The sequence below is a fragment of the Mastacembelus armatus genome, chromosome 4, assembly GCF_900324485.2.
Source record: "Mastacembelus armatus chromosome 4, fMasArm1.2, whole genome shotgun sequence".
NCBI classification, from domain to species: domain Eukaryota; kingdom Metazoa; phylum Chordata; class Actinopteri; order Synbranchiformes; family Mastacembelidae; genus Mastacembelus; species Mastacembelus armatus.
In genome coordinates this window covers 17,267,232-17,281,221 of record NC_046636.1, presented here as the reverse complement: position 1 = coordinate 17,281,221, position 13,990 = coordinate 17,267,232, and positions in this window count along the sequence as shown.

The following is a 13,990-nucleotide window of genomic DNA, read 5'->3' as shown; positions in this document are numbered from 1 at the left end:
CTGTGGAAAGATACAAAAACACTGTGTATTACAATATTATTAATACAGTATGACTTCCATCCATTCCATCAACAACAGTCTATTCATACTTGCATCTTACTTACATCTGCTGCACTTAATAAAGTTGATTTTCAACCTGTTTTCATTTGCGTGTACATTGTAATTTTATTACTGCTATACTGCCATCAGTGTAAATCAACACCTTAACCAGATGTCCCACATTACAACCATGCCAGGGAGGGATAATAGCATGTGATTTACCACACAAAGGCTTTCATTACGAAATATCATAAAATGTTGTGCCTTTTTCCTAATAGAATACAAAACTGAAAAAAGTCAAATCAATAGAGGAATGGAATGGAATGGAATTGAGAGCACTGCATTTTTACATGGTCATATTCCTGTACAGCTATAGTTAGTGCTGTAGAGATATACTGTACTGAATTTATCATATAACACATGAAAAGTAATCAGGTTTTGAGTTTGCATCAAATAGCATCAACAAATTAAACATTAAAATGGAACTATCATACTATACTCATAAAGAGGAAACTAGGGACTAATTTGCAACTTTGTGACTTACAATCACCATAAATATTCTCTCCTGGTTAATACTTCAAAAATAATAATGATCCAGGTTATTATGAAATTACTTAAGAACATAGAATGGGAACATATAGTTTCAAATCTTTATAGTACTTCCATAAAATTATTTTGTTACATGATTTTTCAGCTTGGTTTTGTAAAAAACTTTGTTTCAGCTGCATAATATATTAACTGTACTTCGAATTCTGCAGTGTAGCTCTTTCTTTTGGGCAGCATTTTCACTTGTGTTACACTAGGAGTTAGCCTTTTACTTTTTTGGTAGTACAATATTATCTTTAATTAAGTCAAGAGTGCCATCTAATGCTAGTGACTACTCAACACAATGCCTGTAAATATATACACATAAGTTGCTTCACTATATAAGTCACACTACAAGGAGTAAAAAAAGTGACTTATAGTCCGGAACATACTATAGTTTGGAAGAAATGCTTAACAAAAAGGTTTCTTACCTGCTTCTGCATTTTCACTCTCATCCTCATCCTCGTCCTCTGATAGGGCTTCATTCTCCACACCCATCCAGTTCATTACAATACACTCTGCAACCCCTGTCTAACATGGCGATATAGAAAATAAGCCAAGTTATAAATTTTAAAAAAGGCATTTCTATTATTGGCTATAGCTAAAAAAAGTGCAGGGCTAATTTATAACATTAAAAACTGCACTTCAACTGAATGGACACAAAAGTAGTATTCTGGTATTCTAATTATCATGGCTTACTGGGACACTTAGCTAACATAAACATTTTTATTTATCCTTCTATAAGAAATTAAACTTTCTATCAAAAGTATGATTTTACGACACAAAACTAAAAAGCTTCCTACAGACTGCCATTCTGTTCAGTCAAAAGGTTACACAGTTGGTATTTCATTTTCTTGACTGATTTTCAAGAATTTACTACCCTATATAATTTCGTAGATTGCTCTATGTTACCAGTGGAACCTGAACATTAAAATGCAGATGCACTGTTTGTTCAGCTGCTTACCTGTAGAGATTTCAGCTGTACCACCTGACATTTCTGAAGAAGTTCTACAAAGAGGTAGACAAGCAAGGCCTGCACAACAAAGGAAAGAAAAGGTATCCATATAAATATTAAAGGATATGGTCATTCCATGACTATATGCATCAGTGCATTTAAATGCACTTCATTAGACAGATAACAGTCAGCGATGTAAACAAACTCGGTTACTGTCATTGGAACTTAAGGCCCTAGCTCAGGGGTGTCAAACTCACGGCCCGCAGGCCTGATGATTTGAAGTTTAAATTAGCTGCAATTTTTCAATGAAAGAAACTGCTGTTCTAAATGTGTCCACTGGGTGTCGCAATAGCAATTATGTTAAGCGGGCAAACTGTTTATCCCGGGGCTGAGCAAGTAGGCCTATACCTGTCAGCTGGCCCGGAGCTAGCTAGCTGCCTTATCGGTCCGGTCCGGCCCACTTGGGAATAGATTTTCCTCCATATGGCCCCTGACCTAAAATGAGTTTGACACCCCTGCCCTAGCTTCAGCACTAAATGAGAAGCTGGTTGCAATCAGATTTTTCTTAGTGATCTTAGTAGTGACCCAGCTCCTATCATGCGAATTAAAAAGCTGTATGAAGGGAACTTCACCGCATTTATCTCATCTCGTCTGACCATTTCCTCTTTGGTAACATTTAAAGAAAAATATGAATCATCTCATTTGTACATCACTTCCTTGTTAAATTATTTTTAGTAGGCTTTATTAAGATGTGAATAAGTTATCTTTGCTAAAATAGCAGCTTTGAAAATGCTGACCATGTTGTGCTGTTAAGGCTCAGTTCAGTACTAATTTCACAACATCTTCACCTATTACCTACCTGGACAAAGAAGCCAACAAGAAACGAGACAAGGAAAGGCACCAATCCAGCATGGGATATAGTTACTGGAAGACCTAGAAATTGATAAAATGAAGAACTAGTTCACAGCTAAGTAAAGTTTAAGACTTGCACTAAACTGTCTAGTATAGAATGTCTGACTTTTTGTCACCGTATCCTGTCAACACTTATTTCTGTTTCTCACTGACACTTTTCTCTCTGACTCGAACCTACCATAAAATTTAATGGCTAACGCTGATTTCAATATGTGATTTAAGTGACTGAACAAGTATTAACTTCAAAGGGCTCCACCTTGCTGGACCTACATGAAGACCCTGCTGAAAACAAAGTAGTTAAATGTAATGTCCCATGTAATTTCCACCTCTACAAAAATCTCCCAGGTGTTAACTACACTTCATAAACCACAGTTAAATTTATTCTGCCAATGAAAGCCTAGAGATGGACAGAGCCTTAATTTTCTTCCAAATGTAATCATATCACAAAAAAGAAGAAGGAAAGAGGTCTTTCAATCATCAAAATAATAATTGTAAGGCTTCAAATGTTTTTGTTTTTTTTTGTTTGAGAATATGTGAGAAAGATGTTTTAAATTTGAAAAGTGGATTCTCAATAGCGGCTAAATACCATTTTTAAAAAATGAATTGACCGTCATGAAAATTCTAAAGTCATAAAGAAAAATGCCAACCGAAAAAGCAAGGTCATACTTTCCAATAGAGAAAGTTACTGTTCCAATAAATTTGTTCAAATCAGTGCACAGAAAGAGATGTGGTGTCAGAGTCATTCAGATCTCTTTCAAGGCATAAAAAAGCAGTAAGTGACACTCTTAAGTAATGTGGTGAAAAAATTATGTCATACTAGTCTAGGAACAGTACCCTTCAAGACCCAGATAAACTGTGTGTTTGTTCTATAACCAAAGAATACTGAAATATTAAAAACACTAAAAAAACTGTGAACTGAACACTATGAAATCTTGGGTGACACTAACACTGAATACTGAGTTCAGTGATTACAAAATGATACTTAAAATAGTAATGTGATTCTACTTTAGTGCTGTTCGAGTCAGTTTTAAAATGTCAGATCTATAATTAGCTTGTCTGAAGCAGTTAACTACCTCTATAAGGCTAGAGCAGAGTCTTTTTACTGAGAAAGCTGAGGTCCTTCAACATCTGCTGGATGATGCTGAGGATGTTTGATGAGTCTGTGGTAGCCAGTACCATCTGAGGGTGACGGATGCCAACAGACTGAATAAACTCATCCACAATGGCTGCCATGTTGTGGAAGTTGGACTCTCTGGCAGCAGTGTCAGAGAGGAGAATGTTGTCCAAGATAACATCAGTATTGGACAGCTCTACACACGCTCTCTATGCTGGGCTGCTCAGCCACAGAAGTACATTCAGCCAGAGACTCATTCCTCCACAATGCAATGCAGTGCCGCAGGAATTCACTCCTATCATTGGTCCTGTTCAACTCCTCCTTCTGAAAATCAGTGTCTACTGTGGAGGCTGTATATAACCTCATTCTGCTCAATCAACCTGCCCCGTTCATCTATTCATAGTTTTAAATCCATCTAGTCTATTCAATATTTACATATATGTAAATGTGTCAATTTAAATAGTGTACAGTGTGTATTTTTGTGTATATTACTTGCTATTATTAAATTATTCCTGATTCCGATTCTGATTGAGACAGCTAAGGTCTATACACTGCAGTTTTAAACACTGACACATCCATGTTGTGAAGTTTTGGAGTATGAACTTGTAAATCTTCTATATGCTAAGTGGGAAGTTTTTGTTGTAATTTACAGAATGCACCATCCTGTTTTATGACACTGTTAAATTTGATGAAACTCAAATGTTTAGTGTTTTATTTTACCTGTAATTTCTTAACTTTGCTTAATCAATGCAACCTAATGCAAGTTTGATTGATGCACAGTGAAATTAAAACATTTGTGAAACTTTGCAAAGACAACAATAAGCAAGCAAGCATCTTATCCATTTCTAACAACTCTTCAAAACTCCAATGATTGCTAGTTTTGTTTCCCAACCATCCAACTGATGTAATACTCTCCAATTAGGCATTCCCCTTAAAACTAAATCATTTTTGCTTGCCCTACTGACATTTAAGTTTGTTCTTCTCAGACCTACCATAAAGTGCAGAAAACACAAATGGGAGCACATTCACCAAATCCAGCCCTAAGTATAACTGTTATGATAAGTCTTTTGGATTAATTGTTGTGGTTTTCGTATCTTAAGGAGGAAAAATGAAAGAGTTACTCACCTAAGATTCCAGTTCCTAATATTGTAGCAATGGTCAAGAAATCTAGGAAGACAAATGAAGCTTGGTCAGATCAACTGTATTCAAAAAGTCACAAAATGAAAACTAACCGTAGAACAAAAACAGTTTCAAAAGGCAGTGTAGGTGTACAAGTATTAAAAAAAAACAATGAACGTATAGATTAGGGCTGCAACAAATAATCAATGTGATTGATAAAATTTAATTATTAAAATAGTTTACAACTGATGTACTATACAAACTTGTTTTATCTGAAGTCGGTCCACACTGACTCCAAGGCAGGGATGTCGAACTCTATCCCACAAAGGGTCAAAATTAAAAAACCAGTCAAAGTTGCAGGCCAAACAGCATTTATTGAGCAGTAGAGATGCACCAATTTGACCGGCCAGTGATCAGAATCGGCCAATTTTTCGCATGACCAGTCCGGATCGGTGACTGGCTGATCAGTTTCACATCTTCTTCTGATTCCAGTTTTTCCTCTCCACTGTCACCAAGTGCTTGATCATAACGGATGTTTTTGTTTTTTGCAAAGTTCCTTGAGATGATTGGATTGTGATTTGGCGCTATACAAAGAATTGAATTGAATTGTTTTGTAGGCTTCATGTCAATACTTCCTCGTGAGCATTTAGTTTATATTCCCAGGTTGGAGTTAGTGTGGATCTGTTTTCACATATAAACTCTCGACAATGTCGTGAGAATCATGTCCAGAGAGAGTCTGGAGTTGTCATTTTAACACATGCAGTCACAGCAGGAGACACAATGGCGCTCACACAAGGGGCAGACTGAAACCTTGATTCAGGCTGGGAATTTGACTTCATCCCAGGTCACTCTGTAAATGCAAGTGATATAGGTGGACAAGCAGGTAAACGGTTGCTATGTACTATGGTTGTTATGCACTATGGTTGCTACGTTCTTTGCCGAGAGACACAGTGAATTTTTTTTGGCACTGCAGCGAGAGTGAAAGTCATTCTTGGTCCGAGGATTCTGAAAGTCTATCAACTTATCCTGCCACTACATAATCATCCCCAGGCCACCGAGAAATGTCCCAGTGCACCCAATGGTAAGTCTGCCACTGAAACACACACTACCCAGACTTTCTATCAGGGAGCTTTTAAGAGCAAAGTCCAGCTAATGTCCGGTCTATATTCCTCGGATAATTACGTTTTTGCATGCAGCTCATCAGGATAATGTCTTGCAATGTTCAAGTCCATGTTTGAAAGCATGTCGCTTCATTACGGTTAATGCACCACTCACTTTTGCTTTAAGCGGGAAATTCTTGTTAACAAGCATTTTTTTAATGCAATAAAATTTAAGATCTGTTTAAATGTCATTACACAAAAATACTGTCAGTGAATTAATGTGTCTGTTCAGAACTTAAAAAGGCTTTTAAGAAAAAACATGCTGTTTATGTTAACTGTGAGGCAACTAGTTTTGGACTAGTGAAGGGAATCGAGACACAGTTCCAGTTTAGAACCAGTTCAAAATTTTTCAATCACTCAGAATTGCATGCCTACTTGCATGTCCGTCAGGACCTCAAACTTTGCAGCTTTGCTGGTGGAACTTGAAAGAGTGGGAATAATGGTACAAGACCTGGCTTCATTTCATAATTAAATATACCAGCAGTGCTACTTAATGTAAAATAATCAAAGCACCAGCAACATGTTGAGAACTCTTTAGATGCAACAAATGCATGAATGCCGCATCCCAACCGAACAAAACGTCCATTACAGAGGGTAAACGTCATAGTACAAATCTCATGTGTTAATAACATTAGTATAACACAGCAGGCTTAGCAGATCTTCATATGATAAAAAACATAATGAATCAAAGACACGAATATCCTCTCATTTCATCCATTTTAGAAGGTGACAGACTGTTAGTAAACACAGCTCTGATACTGTCTTCACCAAATCATGTAGTGTCCTGCACCAGACTCGTGTTTATGTCTATATGGGCATGTTCATTCGCACACTTGAAGCGCTTTGTTTACAAAAAGCAGACAGAGGAAGAACACCTGGGACATGGGAAACTACAGCCTAAACTCCAACAGAACAACAATATTGTAACTCATGAGTGAAGGGATCGGTATTAGGTCATAGTTTCAAATGACCGAACACAGTTAAATTATAATAATCAGAATTAAAAGAAATAAACACTTGAAATATATCAGTTTGTGTGTAATGAATTTATATATGACTTTCACTTTTTGAATCGAATTACTGAAATAAATCAACTTTCTGATAATATTCTAAGTTATTGAGATGTACCTGTATTTCCACAGAGAGCCTCATTTGTCCTTCAACTACACTTCACAGATTTCAGACAATGCAGCCACCCCCTGCTCACCAAATTCCAGATTTTGATCAGGTGGGCGTAACAAATAATCTGACCAGTAACCAACAGCAGATTCAACACATGAGCAGAAGATCTGTTTCACAAACTCTTAAAAGAGGCTGTGATTAATCAGTCAGGAATTGTAACTTGCACATGGACTAAGATTCTAAGAAGAAACAGATCTGCTGCTGCTGAGGTAATTAATCTGTCATGAACTAAAATTGGAATTTAGGTTTGCTACATCTGCATTTACTTCATCTCTGTTTTGTTTGATGTAATTTTATTTATCATTTTAGTCTCTTTGATTTAGCATTATTGATTTTAATGTTCAATGTTAGGTGTGAAACATACTTTAAATAAATATAATTAATCTGCACTTTATGACTGAGTTGCATCATCTAGTGTTTCCCACACAGGGTATTCTTTGGTGGGCCGCCCAAGTATATTTGCCTGCTCAACCTTCTCTGTTTCATCATGCTGTGGCTCTCTATGCGGAATCTGCCCTCTCCGCATCACCTCAATCCACTTCTCCCATGGGTTCCTTCCCTGGCCCATCAGCAAAATCAGCCCCTTCCGCATTTGGCCCTACTCTGCCTCCATCTTCTGTCCCTGTGCTTTCAACTTCCATCTTCATTCTGTTTCCCCTTTCCACCTTGATTATCAGAGACTCAAAATTTAGGGATGTGAGATTCTTCAATGCCATCACTAGATGCTTCACTTCTGCTACAAATTCCCCTCTTGCCCTCTTGCCAGTTGTCCTTTTCCTTTTGGCTTTAATTTTTACTTAGCTTACCAGTCAAGCCAGAGCTATTTTCCAAATGTAGTCGTCCAGTATCAAAATCCCATTTCGTATCTTTTGATAAACAACTCAGTTGGGCATCCCATTGGATCAATGCCTTGACAGCGACGATCATCTGACCCAGTTACCTGTGAAGCCAGTCAACTACTGGACTGCAGATCTTGGCAGCTCAGAGAAATGGCCTGGGCACAACCCTGTGGTGACCTCTGGCAGACAATCAGAGAGCCACCTAGATGTCAGCCTAACACACCGGCAGGACCAGCCACAAAATCAGCAGGTAACCGCCAGCACCAAGTACCAGCAACAGTAGGCACAGTGTATTTTCTCCTCTCTCTGTGTCTGGATTAAATCGTTTGCATGGGCCCCTGCTATGAAATAATTCTCTAACAAATAGCTCTGCACATAGATCCCTTAAAGTTCACATCTTCATAGTATAAGCCTCACCTCACTACAACCTTACTATACAGATATTAAACACAAATCACTGTGATTGTCCATGCTCATCAGCCGCTTCACCTTTTCTCACATCAGTAATTAAAATGTCTATTAACTCATGTCTGAAGCAATAAATTACACAAATTTAGTTCTGCTCTCTTTGCTTTTTTTGTTGCGAAAACGATAGGGTCACTGCTGGTAGGTAGAATTCACTCTTCAGATATTGAATCAATAATTGACTCACCATTGAATCTGTATCTCTAATTACAATAAGTTTTGGTTGATGTGCCAAGAAGAAACAGATCTGCTGCTGCTGAGGTAATTAATCTGTCATGAACTAAAATTGGAATTTAGGTTTGCTACATCTGCATTTACTTCATCTGTTTTGTTTGATGTAATTTTATTTATCATTTTAGTCTCTTTGATTTATCATTATTGATTTTAATGTTCAATGTTAGGTTTGATGTACAGTGTGCTGTTACATAATTTTGTGAAACATACTTTAAATAAATATAATTAATCTGCACTTTATGACTGAGTTGCATCATGTAGTGTTTCCCACACAGGGTATTCTTTGGTGGGCCGCCCAAGTATATTTGCCCACTCCTCAATGTCTCTAATAGAACAATGCAACAAAATCAATTAACTAGTGAAGGACAGTTCTGTCTCGCTTTACTGCTCCTGTACCTGTAACTGCTACCATGAGAGACCCGTACTGAGAGTCATAAAAAGATGAAGGGTGTATTGAGGGTTGCACATGCTCTGCAGACACAAACTTTTGCATGGTGAACAGGCTGAGGGACTGAGTAAAAGAGGTTAAAGAGTGCAAGACAAGATGAGAGAAGAGAAGCTTTCCTCTAGTGCTTTCTGGTGTCATTTTTACTCTCAGACAAGCTTCTCTATGTGCGGCTATTGCCTAGACTTTACTATCTAAACTGCTGCGTTCTTTCTCCTTTTACAAACTCCAATCATTTCCGCACCATAGAATAACACAAGCACTTATTTAATCTACTAATTACATTATCATAAAGTGGGTACACCATCCCCAAGTTCCCAAGCCCCCAAACACCTGTCAACATATGTTGATAGATGTATTGACAAGACAGGTCACTTTTCTGTCACATTCAAATCCATCACTTGTACACTACAGACCTCCTATCATCACTAGCAAATAAGCTGTCATTTTAAATCAGACTGATTGTTTTTCATGATCCTCTTATCAGTCCTATTATGTGTTCTGCCAAACCTCAAAAGATGGCTGAAGAACATATGGTAGTAGTGTAGTCTAGCAATTAGAACTATCATAATATTTTTCACATTGTCTATTCTCGCAGCTGTTTTAATAATTTGTGTTACAGAGCTCAGAAAAGTACATGAGCAAGTGACCTTAATAGACATTTAATGGCATTTTGAATTTGATACCTTTTGGGCCATTAGTCCTTTGTCTTTAGGCTGGTCACAATCTGGCCCTACTTATTCACAAGCCAACCTCTGACTACAACACAAACTTACAAAATATATTATATCCTAAAATAGCAGCTAAGAAAAACCTAAGAAAATTTGTCATAACCAAAGGCAGTTACTGACTAATAAAACCATCACTTGAGTACTTTCCCCTTTTCCCTCTTATTTTTAGCCCAACAGTGAGGTGCTAAATAAAGCAAAGTTGTCCCCTTTTATTTTCTATGAATCCTGAGTGAATAACTCAATCATACTATAAAAGAAAAAAAAAGAGAAAAAATAAAACCGGTAGGGCAGGAAGTACTTTAATAAGAATAAGTTAACTGAGCAAAAACTCATTTGCTAGTTCCATCTTCTATAATGTGAGTATTTGATGCTTTTCTTTGCCTTATAGGCAGAGGTGGACAGTCATGACGTATGCTGTTGTACTGCTTTTGTTGTATTGCTGTTGCTTTTGTATATTCACTACATAAGATTTTGTATAGCGGCACATCCTGGTGGTATTTAGCTATTTAATTTACTAATTTTCATTGCCACTTTTAGGCTTGACTTAGACCTAGATCTCTCCCTGAGGGGTTCGGGGAGAGATCCTGCCTCAAAAGAAGTATTTCTTGGGATCTTGTTCATGAGTGAGGGAAGGATGGAATGACAGATTGACAGATGACAGCAATGCGGTCGATGTACCGGTCTGTTGTGGTGAAGAAGGAGCTGAGTGGAAAGGCGAAGCTCTTGATTTACCAGTCAATCTACGTTCCTTCTCTCACCTATAGTCATGAGCTTTGGGTCATGACAAGATCTCAGATAAAAGTGACTTAAATGAGCTTCCTTCGCAGGGTGGCTGGGTGCTCCCTTAAAGATAGGGTGAGGAGCTCAGTTACCCAGGAGGAGCTTGGAGTAGAACCACTGCTCATCCACATTGGCTGGCAACATGCATGACCAACTGGCCGACCTGATAGGCCGGAACAGGAGTCCGACGTCGGTCTGCCAAACGCTTGTTCTGGGCTGAGGAGTGATGAAGAGCCGCCTGGGTCTGGACCCAAGCCCATCTACAGCGCCGGAATGGTGATGTCCGTCTCCTGGGAGGGGAAAAGTGGCGGAAGGTAGTCGATTGAGGCCTCGAAAGGGGTCACCTCGATGGCAGAGCATAGTTGTGAATTATGGGCATATTCAACCCAGGGAAGCGTGGAACTCCAGGAGGTGGGGTTGGTAGTGGTCAAGCAACGAAGAGCTGCCTCTAGTTTCTGGTTCGCTCATTCACATTGTCCATTAGATTGTGGGTGAAATCCTGAGGATAGGCTCACCGAAACCCCCAACGCTCTGCAGAAGGCCCTCCAGACCCTCAAGGTGAACTGGGTTTCTCTGTCAGTGACGATGTCGTGAGGAATACCGTGAAAACAGAACACATGTTCCGTAAGGATCCTGGCCGTCTCTAGCGCTGTTGGGAGCTTGGGAAGAGGAACGAAATGCACAGCTTTAGAGAACCGGTCTATTATGGTGAGTATGGTGGTGATACCTTACGAAGGAGGGAGGACAGTAACGAAGTCCATGGCAATATTGTGACCAGGGCCAAGATGGAACCGGCAGGGGGTGAAGTAGTAAGTAACAGTAGTAACAAATAAGAAGAAGAAACCAGAGCCGAGTGGGGAGGAAGATGGTCGAATAAGACCCGTCGCTAGGAAGTCCCTAATATACGTCTCCATTTACTCTGTCTCGGGGCGTGACTATATAATCTACTACATGGCAATGGTGCCCCCGGGAGAAAGTCAATGGCGCAGGACAAAGGTCCTGGAAAGGGCACAGGTAGCTAGGCGGAGCTGGCGACCTGAGAGCAAAGGATTTCCTTCAATTAGTTATAAAAATTAGAAACTAAATTGGAAGACAGCCAAAGGTACGATACTACCATATAGGTAGACTGACGAACTGGCGATCTGAATGAGGAAGTCCAGAGCTTATATTGAGTGGGATGAATAGTGGGATGTGCCATCTCACTTCGCGCACCTGTGAATCATTAGGACAGTGATAGACGAACAGACAGGCGGAAAAAAGGGAAAAAGAAAACAAGAGGGGAACGGGAGAGAGAGTCCGGCCGCCTCATGACATTTGAATACTTAAGTATTTTTGAAAGCACATACTCCAGTACTTTAACTCAAGTAATATTTTGACCGAGCAACTTTTACTTGTATTGGAGTAATATTTGACCAGGAGGATCTATACTTTGACTCAAGTAATGAAGTTGAGTACTTCATCACCACTGCTTATAGGACAGTATAGTGAAAAACTGTATCTTTGAGTTTCACACTCAACCAAAAACAAATCATTTTAAGTCCCTGGCTGACAACAAGATAAATGGATAAATCGAGAACATATCAAGCAAATTAGTCAATAATACCTATAATGCTGCAGCCCTAGTACATATTGCACAAATTATGAAAAGAACTAAAAGGAACTAGGAGATAATTTTTTAGCAGTTTATTCCTACAGAGACAAATGAGACATGATGGCAGGGGGGAATTTTGTTCTTTCTTACAATGAGATATTAGAGATTCAGCTCAGATGTGATCTGTAACTTGGGCATGAGCTCATCTTTGAAAGCCAAGAACATGATATTTAGTGGCTCTCCTGCAATACTGTACCATTACTTACAGTATCAGCCATGATTTACAGTTTTTGCTATTTAACAATACGTTATCTCGCTGCTTTAAAGAGTAAGAGATGCGAGGTAACAGCAGACAATTACCAGAGGTGGAAAGAATTTTAAAAGAAATTAATTTGTTTTATTCAGGCAGGTGATACTACGTGGCCATTAGCAAGGGCTGCAGCACCACAGCTGCAAAAAAAGTAATTTTTGTAATAAAAAGTAAAGTTTGAAGTTTCCTGGTTTTATGCACAAAGTGGTCAGAAAATGTGATTTGATCCCACTACACGTCAACTGTGGTTAAACATACAAAGTAATGGTAAAATGGTAAAAAGTAACAGCAACACTGGGCTTCAAAAAATCAACTTCACTAAACATCAACTGGAGTCAGGTGTTGGTGACCTTGCAGCCCAAGCAATGAAACAAGAATGGAGATGTGGTTTAGAGCTATCTTGACATATAAAAACACTGTGTCAGTGTACTATTCACAGGTAGCATCAGCTGACGCGAGCCATGCCTCGCAAAAAAGAAAGGTGTCTCAAAAGAAAAGGTCGACTGACATGGGTTTTTCTATGGTTGATGCAGATTTTTAGAAATCAGCCCATGGTCAGTTTATGATCCCCATTACTTTTTGGTGAAGATCCGCTCGCAGTGAACCTTTTCTTGAAAATGTACAGCAGTTGGTATTTTTTACACAGCAAACCTTTTAAGTTAAGCAGGAAAAGCACAGATGTTACTAATATAATTAACTATGTCGCTGCTCTATTCAAGTGTCTCAGTAATTTTCATATTTTATCATTTATACCAGTGTTCTTTTGACTGTGACAAGTCAAAATGTCTTCTGTGAAAAAGCCATATTAAAAGGCATTGTTGATAAACATTAAGCTACTATGCTGGTGCAACACAAGCTAGTTGTGTGCTAACTAATGTCCTCCAGGGAAAAATGCCTGTTTTCTGAGCTGCAGTGCCATTTCAATGCAAAGGAGCCACACTTCACTAACTTCTGAGCTACTGAACTTGCCATATTTCTTCATATATTAAGAAAATAATAGCACGCTATGAGAGTCCATGTTGACTCTTTCACTGGCTGAGGACAGCCTATGTGAGATTTCAGTGTAATTGTTATTTCAAAAATGTCAAAAACTAAAAACACAATACTGTTCTAATAGGGCAGTGCAGCTGTAAAGTAGCCAAGAAACTGCAACATACTAAGCTTCATTTCTTGTTTTTTCCTTAGCTCACGTTATATTTGACAAATAGATAACATTTAATGTAATGTATAAAAACAAGTTGCCTTTAGACACGTTAAGACTGTCTACTATTGACTGATATTTCAATGAACAGCAAACATTGAGATAATCCAACAAGAAGCATTTACTATAGCTATGACCAACTTCTCTAAAATAACGCTGGGCCAGTTCAGTTTTAACAGGTTAAATTTGAAATACCTAAGATCTATTTGGTTTATTAAATGCATACCAAAGTCAATGCGGAATTCAAATGATTTAGGCTACTGAGAATCATGCTTTACTCTAGGCATGGTTTGTCTCTGTGTTTTCAGTTTATTTTGTAGTGGAACCT